This window comes from Papaver somniferum, chromosome 7, assembly GCF_003573695.1.
Source record: "Papaver somniferum cultivar HN1 chromosome 7, ASM357369v1, whole genome shotgun sequence".
NCBI classification, from domain to species: domain Eukaryota; kingdom Viridiplantae; phylum Streptophyta; class Magnoliopsida; order Ranunculales; family Papaveraceae; genus Papaver; species Papaver somniferum.
This window is the reverse complement of record NC_039364.1, coordinates 185,604,313-185,625,745: the sequence shown is the minus strand read 5'-3', so window position 1 is coordinate 185,625,745 and position 21,433 is coordinate 185,604,313. Positions and strand designations below refer to the sequence as shown.

General features: G+C 34.3%; 1 long non-coding RNA gene across 13 annotated transcripts; it reads right to left on the bottom strand.

The window, feature by feature from the left end:
- Window positions 1-1,216: 1,216 nt before the first annotated feature.
- On the bottom strand, window positions 1,217-5,218 carry LOC113293215. 13 transcript variants are annotated; one of them, XR_003332139.1, is made up of 7 exons: window positions 4,167-5,218; window positions 3,981-4,067; window positions 2,762-3,673; window positions 2,456-2,520; window positions 2,249-2,374; window positions 1,663-2,021; window positions 1,217-1,529 (listed from the first exon to the last, which is right to left on the bottom strand). It is a non-coding gene; the product is annotated as an uncharacterized LOC113293215 (long non-coding RNA). The 13 variants fall into 13 exon arrangements; XR_003332132.1 differs by having other exon boundaries at window positions 1,663-1,824; window positions 1,907-2,021; window positions 2,762-5,218; XR_003332130.1 differs by having other exon boundaries at window positions 1,663-1,754; window positions 1,907-2,021; window positions 2,762-5,218.
- Between the last annotated feature and the right edge of the window lie 16,215 nt (window positions 5,219-21,433).

Sequence of the window (21,433 nt, the reverse complement as noted above, 5' to 3'; positions counted from 1 at the left end):
AAACAAGTTGCATCCTTTGCTACCTAAATCCAAAACCGAAATATCAAACCAGTGATCGCCCACGTAGTCCATTTAGATCCTTTAAGATGCCCTTTAGTACGTGAAAGTCGAAACCATGGCTGAACTTTTGGGAGCCACATGTTTTAACAAACAAACCTACCGACCATGGTGTCTACACTGTCAGGGTATGGAGCCCCCGATTGCTTTCAATCCGACAGTACCTATCTATATCAGCATTAGCTGAGAATCACCCACTAGCTGAGGATTACTGTAGTGCGCCCAAGCCCCAAGGTTTTAAAAGTTACTGAAAAACGTTTTCTGTTTCTTTTTAGAAATGGTGATTGAAAAAGTTTTGGGTTTGTCTTTTTGTATTTTAAGTTGGTCTGACTCTTACAGAGTCCCACTTTTGGACTATATATGTACAGTGCGAAATCTTAACTGGTCTTTTGTCTCTTGTTTTGAACACTAGAGACCTACAAACTCATAAACTGTACGGGTCTGTTTGGCATGCCGTTGTTAGCAATACATGGTATATGTAGTTGTAATATCCTGCACAACAACATGCAGTTTAATGTTTAATGTTTGGAGCGAAAATAAAATATTCTAACTTTAAAATCTAATTAGATTTTGTGGCCATTTTTTTGTATTAACATTTTCATTAAAAATGTGTCGCATTTTCAAATGGTCGTGGCTCGGTTTCGCCTCGTCCCGTCGTTTAGGGTTTTAATTTGGTGTGGCTCGGCTTGGTCTCGTCCCGTCTGCATTTTTAATTTGATGTCGCGGGACTTCTTCTTTTTCGATCGTGTTACATTTTTGATTGGGTATGGCTCGGCTTTGCCTCTCCTCGTCGTTAGGATTTTTAATTTAGCGTGGATTTCTGATTTGGTCTTAGGATCTTTAATTTGGTGTGGCGTGGCTTCGTCTCATCCCATCGTGATGCTCATCTGGGTGAATTGTAGAGAGTTTCCGCAACAACATGGGATTTAAAGAAATATTGTTACTACTTACAAAATGAGTTACTACCAAATCCAATGATCAACCAAAAAATTTAAATAAGAGGTCAAATACTAACCATTTTAGATCAACCCAATGATCTGAAAATTTCAAAAATTACATAAAATTGAAAAGTGCAAGACTATCGAATTTGCTGGCTACCTTTCAATATTATTAGTTATTATTGGGTCGTAACCAAGAACTTAAATCGTGCAACTAAATATTAATTTACAATATTGAGGTTTACATTTAAATCCAATTTTCAATCGAATTACAACATTCAACTACAAATTTCCATTTAATTTTTTGGTAGTCTAAGATCTTAATAATTACACTAAACATACCTTTCTTGTACGGATTAATACCATACCAAGCCCTTAATGCAGTATTAATCCACATGGTAAACTAAATATCTCCCTTTGTCGAAATTCTCCAGTATATATAAACCGAAATATATTACAGTTTCTCCTTCCTCTCTCGTTGTCCTCATGATGATCGTGCTCTGTCCGTTGTATATCAAGACTTGCTTTTCACGACTAATAAAAAATGGATGTAACCCAATTAGTTTTCGTTGCATAAATGTAAATGCTCAAACAGAAGCACACAGCACGCAAACAGGCAAATAGGGAATGATATTTAAGAAACAACAAACAGGGAAGGATATATTACCTAGCCAAACTAACATTCTAGTACCCCAAGACAATCACGGGTACATCCATTTGTTTCTCTCACGCAGTCAATTCATCGCGAACTATCATCCCCTGGATGAAGCAAACATCTCAAGCAATTTCCCGCATATAGAAATTCAAATAGTACATCTCAAGCAATTTCCTGCAGAGAACAATTCAAGGAGTACACTATTTCCTGAATACATCTAATAAACTCTCTCGGAGTAGATCATAATGGTTCTTACCACTGCATAGGAGTCTCACTGCTTACATAGTTTTCACCCTTTAGATGAATTACCAAATTCATCTTCATACTCAACTATTCGTATAAAACCACGACCCCCATCCTCCCTTATAATGCTGCAAATTGATTGAAAATGTTTATCAACAGACAATCAACAATTGTAAACCAATTGAAGTTCATATTATGAGGTATTACTTTGCAGTTTTCCAGATACCGATTAATAACTACATCAACAATGATTTGAATTGGGTTAGCAACAGTTAACATATGACTGTTGTCCATTGCATGTTTGATAATGTTACGACTATGCCATATATTTGAGTGCCAGTAGGGACCCATTTACCTTGGCTCTGTCATGCAATCTGTGTTACACGCTGGACTCCAAAGCAGACTTTTCGTGTCCTTTTTGCAATGCATGTACTGGCCCATTCTGCCCAACTCCTTGTCCCGTAAGAACACTTATCATTTTCTAGTTCAAGATAACTATTAAATAAGCAAATATACATAGCATTGCATAATTTAAAATTTGAAAGTCTTTCATAACAATTACCATGATTGAAATTGTATCTGCCTTGTTCACCTCCTTGTCAACAGTTTGAACACCCGCATTTTCAACTGTTTTATTAGATTAGAACAAAACTTGTTTATCCTAAAAACAATTTTATATGCATTGTAACTGTGCTAAACTGTAATTTTAGAGCTGAACTATGACAGAGATTTCTTGTAAGTGGTAAGTATTTCTTACATTTCTTAGCACGATAAAGTCATTTTCTTAAATAAAATGAGATTATGAAAATTTACAGTAATGGTAAAAGCTTAAGGAAATCGTTTGATAAGGCACGATAATGACCATTACCATGAAGTGAAATCAGCATGAAAATGTCTGGCATAACTGATTATTTCATCAAAGTCGGTTGATTAGGCACAGTAATGACCATTACCATGAATGTCTGTAACCACCAGAGCAGCAGGTTCGGAAGACTCATTCTGTTGTTTGAGTGCTTCATCTGTTTGAGTATGAGTATTGTATGTGTCACTTTCCGCTCCAACAAACGCCCTTGCTAAAAATCAGAGCTTGAAAATATTCGCGGCCAGTAAATAATGAAGAAAATGGACATAAGAAAACAATATAGTGTCAATTCCGTATAAAAAGTCATCGGAAAAGGAGTTACCTTGCGAATGGAGAAAACTTGTTGTGGCAAGATAACGAGTCTCTTCCTCCAGTTCCAACAATCATTATGTGGTCCATGTTATTTTCACCAAGTGCTCCCAATTTATTGAGCTCAGGTTAGACAATCTTCCGGAATTCTGGACTATTTTGTCTCTTATACTCGGCATACATGCAAGCTTGGCAATCACCACTTCAATTGCTAGGCTAAATAGACATGTAAGCGTCAACATCTCTCAACCGTGTGCCCTTTCTATTGCCCGATCTACACAATTAGTTAAAACATAGGTGGTTCACTGTTATTATTAGTAAACGCATGATACCCAGAGAGTACATATTAGTCTGTTGTCCAAGTATTCTGTAATACCAAATATCCAAGCAGAATTTTCATTTCATTATCACAAAAATAAGGTGTTTCAGAATAGTTCCACCAACATCACCAGCACCACCCAACACCAGCATCATTCACCACACCCACCATCCAGATTTCAGTACCAAATATGCATCAGGTTAATGTACTTCTGATGACTTTTTATACGAACTTGTAATCTCCCACCCTAACACCTTGAAGATTCTGCGACTCTAGTGCAGCTTTTGGACCTGAAAACAAAGCAAAGAAGAAAAGAGGATTCAACTTTTAAATAGCAGAACCAAAACATTATAATTATATACGTAAGAGGTGGGTTTTAGGATTACAACAACCTTGTAGCGATTTAAACTCAAAAAAAAATCATAAACATCATACGCGTTCTTAGCAACAAAAAATCTAATTCATACTGGAAATGATAAAATTGTATAAGACCTATAGGTTGAATAAGCACCCTGCAACATCTTCAATACATTAACACCTGCACAAAAGAAACCCAATTTAATAGATAGTGTGTAACGTACTTGAATATCAACATACATTTTCTCCAAAAAGTATACAGTTGTTTCTGTTTATGATTGCTGGCAGAACTTCTCCACCGCTGCTACAATTTGTACCCACCATATTCTGTTTTAAGAAAATTATGTGAGATATGAAAGTAATGTCATTATTCTAGTATAAAAACTTGCTTGGCCGCGAAGGAAACAAGAAATTAGAGCATATTACACTCCAATACTGAACTTCTCCTTCCCTGCAATGATTTCCACATTCAACCATTTACACACACGTTTTCACATTGTCGATGGCAAAATTCATCTTAACTTTCATATCCATGGCTTTACCAATTCAATCAACAACTGCAAACACAATGACACAGTTATTCCCTTGTCGTCTCTAATCCAGATCAAAACTTTAGTAGCCCCATTTCAGTAAACTGTGACGAAGTCTAACAGATCTTAATTGCATATGAAATGCCTTATGGAGCAAAATAGAAAGCCTGACTTCCTGGCAAGCCTGGTTCTTTTCTAAAGTAAGTCTGGTATTTCATTGGACCATGGTACCTATGATTAAGTGCACAATAGAATACCTCAACTGAAGCCCATTGCACTATTCAATTGTCATTTTCTGCTGTCAAGAACAAAAATTATCCCTGATCCACTTTCGGATCAAACTAAAGTTTAAAAAACACAAACCAAACCAAAATTTAAAACTGAAATTTTATTAACCCCATAAAAAAAGTCAAAAATGATTTAATATGAAACAGGATTTCATAGAAGGCAAAAAAAATTGTTTACCCATGATATGACACTGCAAAGGATTATCCTTCTCCACCACAAAATCAAAACCTAAGATTACATCTACATATCACAAAACAGAATTTGCAGCAAAAACTCCAGCTTGAAAGAATAAAAAATACCCACCTTTGACATTGTGATGTGTTTACGGGAGAAAACCTTAATCGCATTAACCTAATATCAGTTGCACGATTAAAATAATAATCAGCAAATCAATAAAACAAATTATAATCAGTACTAACTTAGAAATCATTCTCCAACTCTTTGCATTCTTTCTAAACCCTACATTAAACACAAAAATAGCCATTTCAACATGGAAAATTGCGGAAGATGGTAAAGCCTGATTTACAAAGCAATTAAATCGTATCAAAATAAAAATTCTCAATGAACAGCCAATAACATCAATAACTAAATGCTTAAGAAAATCAACAACTAAACTAAAATCAAATCAAAATATGCTTCTCCGTTTTTTCTTATGAAAACGGAGATTATGAAGTAGGTATTCGCGGTTGATAAGGTAGAAGCTATTTGAGATTTTCTTACCTAGAAATCCTCTGTCTGATTTTAGGGGCGGATCTACATGCAGGCACACTTAGGCACGTGCCCATGTTGAATTTCCAAAAAAATATCCATTCTACCAATGTTTTGCTCTAAATTTTCTAAAAAAAGGCAAGAAAATAACTTGTTTGTTATTTTAGTGAATCTGTTTACATTTTCTACCATTCGAAACTTTAAATTAAGTTTATTTATGTCCTTATATATTTAACAGAATAATTAGTAATTAGTGTCTATAATATCTTTTGCCACAAAAATTAAAACTTTCTTTAGTTATGCGTTATCAACTTAAACCAATTCATTAGGCCTCTACCATAAAAAAAAAAAAAAGCTTAACCTAACTACAATGTTAAGTTGTGCAATATCATTTCTATTTTTTACAAAATTTCTTAAGAAAAGTTTGATTGAATGTATATTTCTTAAGCAAAGTTTGAATGGATATATGAACAGATGAACGTTGAAGGTGAGACATCATCAACTCCAGGTAATTCAACGGGAATTAGTGAGACATTGGCAACACAAATCAATTCGAGAAACAATTAAAATGAAGAATTACCACGGTCTCCTATCCCAAACATATTTCGTAAGTGGGAGATTTTTCTTTATATAAATCTATACAAGAAATTGATTAATAAGTTTTCCAAGTTCAATATCTCTGTTAATTTTGATTAGTAAATCCAAGTCTCAGGGACAAACTCGAAGCCATTATGAAGGAATATTTTCTAGCATGAAAATTTTGAGGTCTCAATTATGCAACCGGATGGAGGATGACTGATTCATATTTCGTTGTTTTACATTGAGAAAGATGTCTTTGATGCTATAAACAATTAAGTTATCATACAACGATTCAAAAGTACAAGAATTTGTAGGGGACAAATATGAAATATGTATTAACTCTAAAATTAAAAAAATTCTAGAAAGTGCCTCTACCAACATAAGATCCTGGATCCACCACTGTTGGATTTAGTTTCTTTGCATGAGTTTTAGAAGAGAGAACTCGGAAAAGGGGCGAGATGGTGTACACAGAAACCATGAAGAACAGAAAGACGCTGAAAGAGAAAGTTTATATCTCTTACGTTCTTTTTCTCCACGTTCTTTTTCGTCTTTTTAAACTAAAAGAGTTTTTTGGTGTTACATTCACGTAATGAGAGAAAAAGTGGAATGGAGAATTTTCAAGGGGGCGGGGACGCTCACCTTAGGGTAGGTATTCTCACCGCGCGACACATGACCTCGCATGGCTTAGGAGTTTAAAGGGTTTGATAACTAGATGACAGTTTAATGTTTAATATTTGGAGCGAAAATAAAATATTCTAACTTTAAAATCTAATAACTAGATGATTGCTGCAGCAGCGGGGACCGACCAGAATTTCAGACTAAATGTCTTCGGATGGTTATCATTTACGGTCAGCATAAGCTTCCAAAATATAACCAAGTCTCCAACATTATAACCATGTGATGACTGGGAACTGCAGTTGCGCAGGACATGATCTAAAAGAATCGAAAAAGTTGCTTGTTGTTTTGGTTCCTAGGCTTCGCTTCAACTCTTGTAACACGTTCGTCAATTTGGTGCATTATTTCCAAGAACACATTTAGTTCATACCGAACTCGATGATGGGCAGTGATAGAGTACATCTTGAACCTTACGGGAAAACCAAGTCTCCTAACCATGTGATGAACATTACAACTTCATCCAGATTCAGGTTCCACCTTCAAATTAGGGTAGCCGACCCAAGATTTGTTCGAACTTGTTCCCATTTAATTTTAAGTAAAATCTTCAATTTTGCAATAGGAAACAAAATAGCTACGTATAGGTTACTGAATTTTGATGACGTTTTTGTGACAAATTTAGCAATGTTTATTACATATATGTACCTGAAGAGAAACGGGTTCAGTATTTCTTCTTCTCCTGATTAGCCACGCTTGACCCGTTTTACAGGGTTAAATTTTGAAGTACAAACACTTCCATTTTCCATCAGATTTTTGGAAATATCTTTCAACCCAAATTAATATTAATCATCGGATATGGATCAGAAGAGATTTGACCAAAGATAACTTAAATTTGATCCCAGATGAAAGAATTAAATTTGTTTATGGGTGAAATTTGGATCCTGAAATTCTTCCTTTGTGGATCAAGAACCTCAAAAATTCTTTCAATCTATGACAGTTTCAGTTCCTGGTACGTGTTGAACTAAGAAAGTCCGGAGAAAAATGTTGAAGATGTCGTTCAATTCGAAATAATTTTTTTTTTGCGTAGAAAACGGGTTTTTGCACGCTTATTTGTGACGGGCAGAATGCATTTTTTCATCATTAAAGGGACTCCCTTCGATCGTCCCGATAGAAAAACCTATAAATAAATAAAAAAGCCTATTATATGGGTTTCAACTTTCGAACTGTTTTGTTTTTAACTAACCATTTTTTGGTCACATTTGGTGTTCATCCTCTTCTCTCTCTCCTCTCTCTCGCTCTTTTTTCTTCTTCTTCAATAAAACCATCACAAACAATCTTTCTTTGCCTAGATCTGGTCCATTTTGCACCGGATCCAAATTTCTTCATTATTCCTTGTTTTTATGTTAGTTACTAGTTTTAGCTTAGTTATTATTATATTTTCTACTTATTTGCACCATTATGGTGGTTTTATCTATACAATTCCTTGTATTTTGAGGTTTATCTTCGTTTCAGTGACGATTTTTGATTATTGGGTTGGGTTTTAAGATCAATAGTGATGCTTTCCAACAACGAAATCTTGATCTTTTTTGTCCCCGACGACGAAATCTTCATCATCAACTTGTCAGGCGACGGAATCTTCAACAATGATTTCTTTTTCGACAGAAGCTTCATCATTAGTTACAAAAGATTTGAGCAATTCACTCCTATTTTGGGAGCATATCTTTCTAAAGAAGAAAAATAAACTAAATGGTTGGATTTTAATTCCGATAAAAACCATTCTTCCTCTGATTTAATAGGATCTTATTCATACTTGTATTTGTGTTACTCCGGTAATCCTTCTCTTTCTCTTGTCGGGTTTTTCGGGATTGTCCTTCTCGTGGGACCCTCTCCTTTCAGTCGAGTCTCTAAAGAGCCTCGCCTGAAATTCGTACTTACATATAATAAAAGATGATGGAAATTGAGGATGAGTAATTGTAGGATCTCGCTTTCAGTCTCATGAATATCATTTCTTGACAAAGAGAACGGGAAGAACTCAACTCAATGCTCCATCTTCCGCCAATAGTCTCAGAGACAACACAAGGACTCAGATTCAATACAGTGTCGTCCAGTCTTTGATTGACAGGGGGCGGGAACGTTGTCTAACATACTTTTCTTTATTGAATTTGTAAACCTCCTAAAAATGTGCTTTCAGTTTCAGATCGGTCATTTTCCCTGCTAAACCAACTGTTGAGCTGGTGCTGCCGGTATATCCTGCAGCTGGTGTTTGTTAGCTCTTGTCGATCCCAGTTGCTTTCATTAGCGACCTTACCTACGATTAATCGAGAAGGCTGTTTACTAGCTTTCTTTAATAGGGGAAGGAAGCATAATTACAAAAGAACATTCTTGTTACTTTGTGTCCTCTTATTTTCGATCTTAAACTTATTGTAACATCGAATTTCCATTAATGAAAAGTTTCCTTGTTTATCATAAAAAAAAATGGTTTTGAGGACTCACAAAAGTATAAATAGAATCATGACATAGTAATCTTCAAAACCCTTCTCCTATTAGTTTATTTAATGACTAAAATTCACTCGATTAATTAGTGCTAACAAAATTAATTAATTAAATTAAACTAATAACTTTAATCAATAATTGGTGTTCGAAATTCAAGATAAAAATTTGGGTTTTTTAAGATTAACCTACGACTGGGAAACATGTCTGTAATGATAATATACAGTTGGGTAACCAAACCATAAACACCTTATACGGGTGGGAACCAAACCATAAGCTCTGTATATGGTTGGGGACCCAAATTTTCCCAACCGTAGGCAAACTCATAAGTTCCATATACGGTGTGAAATCCGAACTGTAGTCAAACCAACCCATAATAACCTATGGTTTGGAAATTCATATTTTCCAACCGTAAAACTGGTTTACGGTTGTGAGATCATATTTTCCAAATCGTAGAGTTGATTTATGGTTGGGAAATGTTCATTTTCCCATCCATAGACAATTCTGAAACTAATTTAAATCCCTTATCTGATCAAATCTAACTTATTCATGGGATTGAAAACTTGGTGTTTTGTATTGTTACCCTAATTAACTAATGTTTGATTGTTTAATTCTTCTTTTTTTCTTGAGAATCATCATCATCAACACCATTGAAGAAGATAAAGAGAGGGAGGAGGAGGAGAAAAGGCGGGTTCTTTTGTTTTGTTTATGCTTTGTTTTTAACTAGAGTTAGGTTAATTATTAAAGAGTAAATAGGTTAGTTATCAAAGGGTAATGTTGAATTTTTGTAATATATTAGGTCCCCTTATATATACATATAAGATATTTGAATTCATTGGAGGCCTCAAAACCAAAAGCTTGGACCATCTATAATAGGCTTCTAAATGAAATAGAGGAATATATTAAAAAAATATTCAAAATATTTAATGAAAAATTAATAATAAAATTAAAAAAAAAAAGATTTGAGTTACTATAGACTTCCTGAAACGATTGCGGAATTACATGGCTAGTCAGGATGCGAATGTCTTAGTGGGAGATTTTCTTTTTCATAAATTAGGGGTTGTCATTTAAAAAGGGATTGGAACGCAGCTGGTTACGCGTCTCCCATCCAATTTCTTGTTTAATTTTAATAATGTGTAACCCGTTATTCAACCATAAGGAAATTTTTATAGCATGCATGCAAAAAAATAAAATAAATAATAATGAAGTAAAATTGAACATTTAATAGTAAAAAAAGATGTTTAAAGTTTTTTCAAAAATAAAAGATAAATTATAATATTTTTTTATTAAAAAAAAATCTGGATTTGTGAGGTTTCCTACCTTTGTCTATTGTAAATAAATTTCCTCACCTTGATGTTTGATTTAAACAGAAATCAAATAGGCTTATATGTTGGAGGCAGATTGGTATCAAAAGTCTTCACTTAGGTTAAAGCAACTCTTAGGCTGTAAAAGACGTCAGCTAAGGGAATCAATTGCGTAGAGTCTTGCGAGGTTCAAGAGACGTAAGGAGCACGACTGTAACTAAATTGCTTGGAGGGTGGATTCAGTCTCAACTGCATTCCAGTCCGAAGTATGATAGTAGGTTAGTGTTTGTAGCGCTTAAGATAGTTTGGTGTTCAAATCTGGACGAGGTCTCGGGGTTTTTCTTCTATTGCGATTTCCTCGTTAACAAAACTTATGGTGTCTTGTGTTTTTCTTTTTTCGCATTATATTGTTTATCTTTATAATTTGATTTACACAGGTTTGTACGTATTCAATCTAAGTAGATACACCCGCTTAGTTGCAATCGATTATGAGACTAATTTCTTGTAGAATTCGTATCCAGAAAGATAGAAAACAAGTTAAATTACTTGGAAGAATTCCGATTGGATTATTTGGATACGACTAGATTGATCTTGGATATTGATTTTTGAGATTGTCCAAGTACTCTGCTTAACAATCAGGTTCATGGACCTTGTGTCTATATACATATTGATTGAGTAGAGGTTATAGATATACACTCTCTAAATATATATATATATATACATATAATCATTCACCAACTCTTCTCTCTCTCTCTATATATATATATATATGTATTGTCAAGGATTCTTCGGTTAGTCTACTTGCAATTGCATTAAGTTTTATCCATACAGGTTTTCGAACGAAAAAATTGGGTGTGTACTTGGTACCCCTGCGTTTTCAATTGGTATAATAGCAGGCAAACATTGTTGACCTAATAAGTCTATGCTTGAAGCGGTCTGTAATATGGACAAGAGTTCAATCTCCATGAACGTTACACCAGACTTTGAAAGAACTATTTTTATGGACTCTATCAATGAGACTGGATTTTCTTCCCTCTCTGGTTTAAATGAACCTTAAATTCACATAAAACACTCGGTTACTGATAGTTGTTATCCCTTATATGTCTCTGATGAATCTGATTCAGAACTAGAAAGGAAAGCAACCAAGGAAAGTGCTTAGATTCTCAAACGTCCTGGGATTCAGGCTTCTAAGGTCAATAGGCTGGAAAGAAAAGTCAACAACCTTATTAGTAAGGTTAATAAAAAGGATTCACGAATCAAGGTCCTTCTCGAAAAAAAATGAAGTATATATGCAAATTATCTCACTAGAGGCTCAACTTGAGAAAAATACCTTGCAACTTCAACGCCTATTGGATAGTCCTCCAGATCCATGTAGTACGTATGGATATGAAAAATTATCCTTATCCATGGCTTCTTTAAAAATAAAAGAGTTAGAGGAAGTAAATGCCAATGTCATTCATGAAAACTCAAATAAATCTCTTGTAGAAAACCATGCTCAGAGTATGATTACTCACTCTGACAAATGATAATCAGTTAATTTTCTCTGACCAAGAAAAAACTGTATCTCCAAGAAAGAAAAGTTTTTGTGCTAAGTCTAATCCAGCTGCAGGATTCCGAAGCTCTGATACTTATGTAATACAGAAGGACATGTTCGTAGAAAGGTAAGCTTAAATTGGAAATAAATCAGATTGAGTCTATTCAAGATACCTTGAATCTCATCTTAAAGAAAGTTTCTGACATTCAAAAGTCAAAGTCTCTTTGTTTTGAAATGAAGGATACTGGTTCTCGAATCAAGGAACCTTATAGGAATGTCAGTACGACTTACTTATCAAATCGAATAAAAAGCAAGGGGTTGAACAACATCTAAGAAAAATCTGAAGAATCCCTCACATTGGGTTCCTGTAAGAACTCACCATAGGAAATCTAAGGATTTACCAGTTAAGGAGACTGTTCAACTCGCAAACATGAACTTGATGATTGCAGACTATAATGATCTCATTGAGAAGTTATCTTGTACCTTTCAAAGGTAGAAAAACTCAGGTAATGTTTCTAACTTCATCTCTCTTCATAATGATAATGAGTTTTATGATAACTTCTCAAAACCAAAAGGTTAACACATAAGAAGAGTAAAATCAAAACGTGGAACAGTCTCAAACGGTGAGTATGAGAATACTCATCCTGATGTTCTCTAAGCAAAGAGACTATGATCCTCATCATCTTTTAAAAATCCTATAAGATGAGGATTTAAATAAACAGGTGTTCCATTTGTCTCAAATAGTTCTGCTTTGTGACATGATCTCTCCTATATACTTTTAAGAGAAAGTAATGTACATTATTATGATTTCTAAATCATAAATAGTTTATGTTAGCAGAGAAATACTCTTGATTTATAGGGTGACCACATGTTCTTAAAGATAATTTCATGTTTTATTAAAATTCTTGAGTAGGGAAGTTCGGTTCACGAACCTTTCATAATTTAACTCAAATTCCAAAGACTTAGAAGTCACAAACCGACCCTATGTCTGGAAACTTCAAAGTGGTCATCCTTATAAATTCTTTAATCTTGAGATGAGTTCTCTCACTCAAGTCTTTTCTGCATTCAAGACTGTCTTTTATATTTTATTTTTTTGTTACTAGTTAACTTTGTTAGAGCATTGCACGGTCGAACTCACAATTGTTGTTATCTCAAGCTTGTTGTCAAATTTAGTTGCCAAAACTATATCTTGATTTCTAGTATACAATTAAGTCTCGGACTATGATAGAAATATAGTTGAGAAACAGAAGATCATGACAGTCATCATTGCGTTTTACCGTTTGAAGGCGAAGATCAACCGAAGCTTTTGGACAACTTCATCAACAAAAGGTAACTGAAGATTGGACCACCCATTTCTCAAGTTATATTCACTTTTCTATCACTGAGACGATGTCGCGTAATTAATTCGACTATTATGCATAAACAAGAATTTCGAGCCGAAAACTAATTATCAAATTAGAGGACTTCTCGAAATATATTGACTAAGCTTAATGAAAATTTGTTCATACTTGATTTTTCTCATACTTAATGAATTTCGGTGAAGGACGATTTATTGTTCGAAATCAATATCATAATTCAAGTTTTATCGTTCGAAAATAACCTGGAACAGTGATATGTGTCATTGATGTTATTCAGGAATGTTTTGAATCGATTTAAAGAGAAATTTAAAACTACTATAGATTCGGATACAAGACAGTGTTATCAGTCTTACAAACTGGGAAAACTGTTATAAGTCTGAACTCGTATTACATGTAGTCGTACACGTAGCGGAGTAGCTATATATATATCGACTTACGCAGACTAAAATAGTCCTTATCGGTATGCATTTTTGAACTGTGGTTACGGAACCGTGATTTGTTTCCAAAGTGGTACGCAAACTTAAATAGTTCCGTGTTCCTGAACTCGGCAGTGTATTTAAACCGGTACACAAACTGGTTTAGTTATGTGAACTTCGGACGGTGACAGTCTTAAGGTTTTCAAACAGATACACCGACCTACAAAGTTCTGTTAACTTCAGAACTTGGTTTAGTTAAATGTTTACAAACCGGTACATGTACTGTGACTCAACCGACTCACAAACGACAATGGTATTTGTACCTTATACACCTACTAACCATGTCGATTATATTTTCAAGTGCGTTTAAATTATTTCTACGATATAATTACCATTTGATTAATTCTCTAAAAACACTAGACTTATTTGACCACATTTTGTGACTCAGAGTTAATCTTTTACGTGTTCATGAAAATGAAGATTAAGCTTTTAAGATCAAATCGGCTAGTTTTGGCTAACCACCTTGAACATAGTCTTTGTACACGATTCGGTTACGGTTTAACCTAAACAGAGTGTAAATCTTATGTAAATCAGATTCAAAGATTCGTCCAATGGTGGATATTGATTGTTTGGTTCCAAAGCTATCTTAGCTTAAACCTAAAGCAACTTATGCTTTGAATGTCTATAAAAGGGGAACTTCAAGCAACTGGGATCTTTGAATCCCGACACTACTTTTTAGTGTGTCGAAGTTGTAACTAAAGTCGTTCTCTTCCTAACTCTTTTAGGATTTAGTGACTACAAAGACTTCATAGGGATCCGTAAATCCAGGTCCGGTTATCTTTCCTCGATAACTATAGTATCTTGATCTTGATGGTTTGTTGAGCTTGCTCCATCGATTAAGATAGATAGAAATCATTAAAGTTCTATTCATCTCAAACTTTGTTGATTCCACAGGTTTTATACTTGTGAGGTGTATAATAATCTAGGCTGCACTTCGGGTTGCATAAGTCCGGATTTTGAGGTTAGCTAGACTTTATTTATTGTTGTCGATATCCACACCTTCGATCAAACTATTTGATTGTAAAAGGAAATCATATAAATAGGATTAATTTGTGGGAGGTAAATTGGTTCAAAGTCTTCAATGGAGTTGAAGCAACTCTTAGTTGGTGACGTCATTTAAGGTTATCAATTGCGCGGAGTCCTACTGGGATTCAAGAGGTATAAGGAGGCAAATGTATCTTAATCGGTGGGATACCGTTTAGGACTCAACTAAATTCCAGTCCGAAGTTAATTGGTAGTAGGCTAGTCTCTGTAGCATCCTAATACAGTTCGGTGCTCAATCTGGACTAGGTTCTAGGGTTTTTTCTGCATTTGCGGTTTCCTCGTTAACAAAACTTCTGGTGTATGTGTTATTTCTTTTTCCGCATTATATTATTTATCTTTATAGTTGAAATATCACAGGTTGTATGTTGATCAATCATAACAGATACATCCGACCTAGTTTGTGGGATACGACTTGATTGATTTTTGGACAATGGGTCTTTGGTAGCGTCCAAGTAATTCCTTTGTGGTTAGGTTCATGGAATTGTTTCTGTAAACATTCTAATGGAGAGAGAGAGATATAATTCTAGATAATATTCCTTGATTGAGTTTAACTTTCGGAGTTGTATTGCGTTTGTCCATACAGATTTCCTAAGAAAAAGTTGATGGTGTATTTTGGTACCCCGCGTTTTCAGGTATATTGGTTCGAATATGGAGTTGTTTGTCTATCTTGCCATTGTATTTCTTATCTTTAATTCATATGCATGTTTCTGTGCAGGTGAAGATTACTAAGATCGTGAGATTTTTTATTTTTTTTGTGGAACTCTAGTGCTGATTGAAAAGAAGATGTGTTGGATGTCTTGGGTAAAAATATGCATGGCAAAGAAGCTTGAAGGGGGTGGGGGGAGGTTAGGTGTGAATAGTTTAAGGCGTACAGTTACGTTTTTTTAGGCAAAATATATTTTGAGGTATACAATGAAGAATAATGCTCTGTGAAGGAAAGTTGTGCAACAAAAATCCAAGAGCAACAATGAATATATACTTCCCAAAGAAGATACCAAGCCACGAGGTAGAGGTATGTGGAAATCTATTCTAAAATCTGCTTCTTTTATGTATGACCATGTAACTTTCAAGGTGAATACTGGTAATGTAGTTAGATTTTGCCCGCATAAATGAATTACTGACGGTCCATTGAGGCGGAAGTACTCCGCAATTTTAGAGCTAGCATTCTGAAAAGTGTTTTTATTTATGATAAGATTGAAGATGGAAGGTTGGTTTGTAACTCTAGGAGAATGTTTTCTGAAGTGGAACAATATGGGTGGAATTTTCTTTGCAATGAACTAGGGCCTATCCCTGTATTTGATGAGAGTGTCACAAATGAGGTGCAATTTATGGGAGAGTTTTATGTGAAAGAATGTTACGATTTGCATGTGCAACAAATTGATAGCATCTATTTGAAAAAAATTTGTGGCAAAAGCACATCCCAGACATGGTTAGTTTTATCTCATGGGCGAATGTTTATAATTCTATGCCTACCTTGTCTATGCTTAAACATAGAGGTATATATTGATATTCAAGATGAATCGTGTTTTTTCCTGTCGAGTGTATGTTGATTGTAGTGATCATATATTTCTACATTGTTCCCATGCTAGAGAAGTTTGGATTACTTTATCAATTTGTTTAAGCTGAAATAGATTTGTCCTAGGAATGTGCTTGAACATTTTGAAGTTTGGAATTTTAATAAGTAAGGATCTGTGGCAGAGTCTGAATTATGCCATTTTATGGCATCTGTGGAACGAGCGGAACAATCGGGATTTTGAAGGTAGAGCAAAGGAGGCTGATGATATGAAGATGCTTATTAAGCAGACATTAATCTTACGTGTTTTTTTTTAATAGGGATGTATTTACTAGCTATTTTTTAAACCAGATTCGTTTCGTTAAGAGAAAGTTTTTCCCACTTTCATATTTGATTGAGAATGAAATGGCTTGATAACAGTATTTAGGTGCACCTAATCAAATGTATAACTGCAGGAAATCTTGAATTTATGAATTCAAAATTGAGATGGATCATAAGGGTAGCTAAAAAAATATTTGTGGGTAGCAAAAATATGAAAATGACGGGAAACGTCGTTTAATTAATTTATAAGTAGTTTTACTTGGCCAGAAAAATATTGGTTCGCTTAAAGAACGTTGACAACTAAATTAAGCGACGTTTAATTTTCTCCTAGATTAATTAAGCGATATTTATAAGTCGTTTGATACATTTCAAAGGTTCGCTACGCAAAATTTGAGACACTTATACACGTCTCAAAAAATTGAATCAACACATATAAACGTTTCAAAACCGTCGATTTGGAAGAAGAGTTAGAGACAATAATCAGTGTACCTAGATTATGTGGGTGAAAAAGAATACAAAAAAGAAGGTGGAGTTTAATTGCCATTTTTTAACCATAAAAATTAATAAATAATTTATTAGGTTTTAATAGGTCTTTATAATGGTTAATTATGACATTTTGGTATTTTAAAAGATATGAATTGATGATTATTATTATTTTAAATTAATAATCATCTATTAAAATGATGGTATTTTACATAATAAGCAACAAAACATTATAGTTGTGTGCGGCATCGAGATAAGTGAAACAAATTAAACATGAATTTCGCATATTTCCGGAATCATGCATAGATCACCGGACTTATATTTTACCAACCTAACCAAATACTGTGCGCGTTTGCTGATTCGGGTATTTACTTCTAAGCGATTTGCTACTTAGGCGCATGTCTCATATTTATTTATTTTGTTCATTTTTCTTAGGAGGGAGATCCATGTACGTTCTTATATATACACTATCTTACATGATTTATACCATTTTTCCATAAAACTGAAACAACAATAAGTTTATGTTCGTTTTGTAAAGCTTTATACTCCTACCAAAAATGAGCATAATTAGGAATGTGTAACACCGCTATCTAAAACTTTAAAAATTACCCGACTAACGGTTGCAATTAAGATTGATATATGGTGAAGCTTGGTAATTTAGAATAATCACATTTTTTATAAGAACATAGAGTCTTATAAGAAAAGCATATCATCAAAATATTAGATTTAATTTCACCGTCGGTTGAGTTCATGGAAAAAATGGCAGAAATCATGTAAGATAGTATACATATAAAGAATATACGTAGATCTTTCCTCTTTTCTTATAACAAAATATATTTATTTTATTTTTGTTAGAAAAAACTCATTCACTCTCTTAATCCGCGGGGATAATTTTTTTTTTTTTTTTGTTAAAAACAACTCATTCACCCTCTTAATTCGCAAGGATAACCATGACTAAGAGACATTGTAAAGGGACCTTATACAGTAAAAATTCTATAAATTAATGTTGTTGGGACCATCAAAATTTATTAATTAAGAGAGATATTAATTAATGGAGAAATTAATTAATATATATATTAATTGATATATTATTAACTTATAGATACATTTATTACCAAATAATTGTTTTCTAAATATTGTATAATATTAAATTTTTAAGCACTCTTCAATCTCCCATTTTGCTTCATTGTTCAACGTATATCAGTTAAGTATCCAATTTATAAAGCTCTTCAATATCACATTTTATTATTACATTGAATAATTTCTTGCGTAGTTGTGAGAAAACAATACCAGGAATTCTTACGATGATAAGAAAAATTAGAGATCAAATTCAATGTTAAATTGATTTTAGCGAAAAACGAAAGATAACTGAATATTTTTTCAAAAATATCTTAATAAATCATTAATGAATTGAATATAATGTATATAATAAATTATTAATTTATATTTCATATAGGGTCTACACAGGTAATCAAAAATATATTATTTTATAATTTTAACGAATTATTAATTTGGCACGTTGTCCCCGACTCTGGACTGGCTAAAAATATTATTTAGGAGAGTTTATTAAATAATCGAGTATTAATTAATGGTTTTTTTATTGTAAGCCCAAAAATGTATTGATGAATAGCAAATATATACAGAGGGTTTACAAGAAAAGAGGTCCGTAAACCCCAAAAACTTACAAACTACTGAAATCTGAAATAAGAGACATTAGGGTATTCTAAAGAATTTAGAAATAAGGTCTCTCATCATAATTCAGGCCTTCACCATTCCTTAGCAAACAACCGCTTTTAGCCATTGCATCAGCTGCAAAATTTGCTTCTCGATAGGTATGAATAAAACGAATAGAATCATAGTTGTTTTGAATATTTCTCCGCCTTTGCTTAACAAACCATGGAACATTAGCATTAGTAAAGGCCACTACACCCCCACTGAATCTGAACGCACCAAAACCTTCCGAACAGCCTATTTGAGTGCCCATTATAAACCCACGATGATACTATACAATTCAAAAAGGAAATTATTAGTTCTACCTAGACCAATACTCATAGCACCGATAAAATTACAATCAGCGTCCCGAACCACAACTCAACACATGCGACTCCCGGATTACCCTTGGCAGCACCGTCACAGCATCATAACAACTCATCCCTATTTGGAGGATACCAAAAGCACTCAACGGGTTGGATGCATTTCACCTGTCTATGCCTTACTCGGAAAAAATTCAAGAGACTCAGGTCTGAAGAGGAGTTGTGCAGAAAACTCTTTACACGGACTGAGTAGTCATGAATTAAATGAAACACCCGCTGTTTGAAGAAGTTCAAATTAGCCGACTTGTTATGAAAATATGCCATATTTCTAGTATGCCACAATTCACATCGAATCACCATGTTTGTCAACACCCATAAATCCTTTATAATGCGGCTCATTCCCTTGGAAGATTTATAAGAAATAATCAAATTAGAGTGAGTCCGCAAAGAAAAAATACATGAACTCCACTGCCAAACTTGCGTTGCAAAAGAAAAGCTCCACAAAATATGCTCAAAGGATTCTTCAGATTTGCAAAGGTAATATTTATTAGCAAGATTAACCTTAAATCTACTCCTGATTTTGTCTAATGTTGCACAAGCAAGCTTCTCTAACCAATTTCTAGTTTTGTGCAACTAAGTTTGGATGTATAACTTTCCTCCACAACAACCCATACACCTCCAAAACTGCATATTTTTTCCTAATTAGTTGCTTAGCTGAACGAACAATGAATTTACCCCCCATTTCCAGTATCCATACTCTATGGTCGTTTCCTCATTGTGGCGTTGGCAAGTTATTTAAGTCTACTCCAGCACGAATCAAATTCTGAACATGATCCCCTTGTAGCTGTCATTCATTATTAATAAAATTGCACTTACCATGACTGTACTATCCAGATCATTGTCGTCAAGGATGTCTGCGATACTTTCATTCCCATACCAAACATCAAAATAAAGAGATGTAGTCCTCCCATCACCAAGAAGCACTTTGGTATTTCTGTCTGCAATATTATGCACCAACCTAACACCATGCAGGATAGAGGAATTCACTCCATATTGCTTAATTCTACCAGTCCGTGTAGTATATTTCGCCCATAAGAAATGCGCCCACTTCTTATTAGAATAACGAATACTCCACCAGAATTTCATGAGAAGAGCCATATTTATTGCTGCCATACATGTAATTCCCAATCCACCTTCCTTCACAGGGCTGCAAACTTTGTCAAAACCCACAAAAAACTTCCTTACAACTTCCTAGTCCACAAACCAAAGAAAATTGTGAATAACCCTCTCACATTGAATCCGTGGCCACTTGTAAACAACCATATTGTGTATGACATAGCTAGCAGTTACTGAATTAATAAGAACCACACGGTCTTGAAAAGAAAGCATTTTTCCTTTCCAAACTGAAAGTTGCTTCTTAATTTTATCAATTACATTACAAATGTGATGATATTTAACACCTCCAGGCATAATTTGAACACCCAAATACCTGTCCGGGAAAGTAGAAACCTCCATGCCAAGTAAATCCGTGATAGTTCTACAACGACTCAAGGATCCACCACCATAAACCTTACTCTTTTGACGACAAACTGTTTGACCCGAAGCCGTTTGATATTTACCAAGTAACGCAAGAAGATTATGCAAACTCTTCATATTGCATTTGCAAAATATCATTATGTCCTCAGCAAAGAAAAGATGAGTTGGAGAAATACCTTTTTTCAAAAGCATTGGCGTCATTTTCTTCTCAAAAAAGAGTTTGGTGAGATTTCTACTAAGAACATCTTCAATCAGCACAAAAATAAGAAACAAAGGATCACCTTGTCGTAAGCCTCTATTGATCTTGAAGAAACCCTCTGGACTACCATTGAGAAGAATAGAAATACAAGCCGAGTTGAGAATCGAATGAATCCAAGAACACCAACTTTGGGAAAAACCATACCTTCGAAACACCTCTAAGACAAATGACCAGCTAACCGTGTCAAAAGCTTGAGTAATGTCCAGCTTTAGACCCACATTGCCATCTTTGCGCTTAGTTTTCAGATCATTCACCATTTCCGACGCCAAACTGATGTTCTCATGGATGTTTTTTCCCTTCATAAACGTTACTTGTTCCTCCGAAACCAGCTTATCAAGAACACTTCCCAGTCTTGTAGCTAGGATCTTAGTAAAATTTTTAAAGAAAAAATTATTAATACCAATGGGCCGAAAATTAAGAATAGTATTAGCTCCCCTTACCTTGGCCAATAAAATCAGAAGACTAGAATTCGCCCCATTAGGAATCATTTGATGTTGCCAGCAATAAGTAATAGCGTTGTAAAGGTCTTATTGAATCACGTCCCAACAATGCCTATAAAAGCATCCAGAGAACCCATCAGGGCCCGGAGCACTATCAGCACCAAGATCATAAACAACAGCCTTTA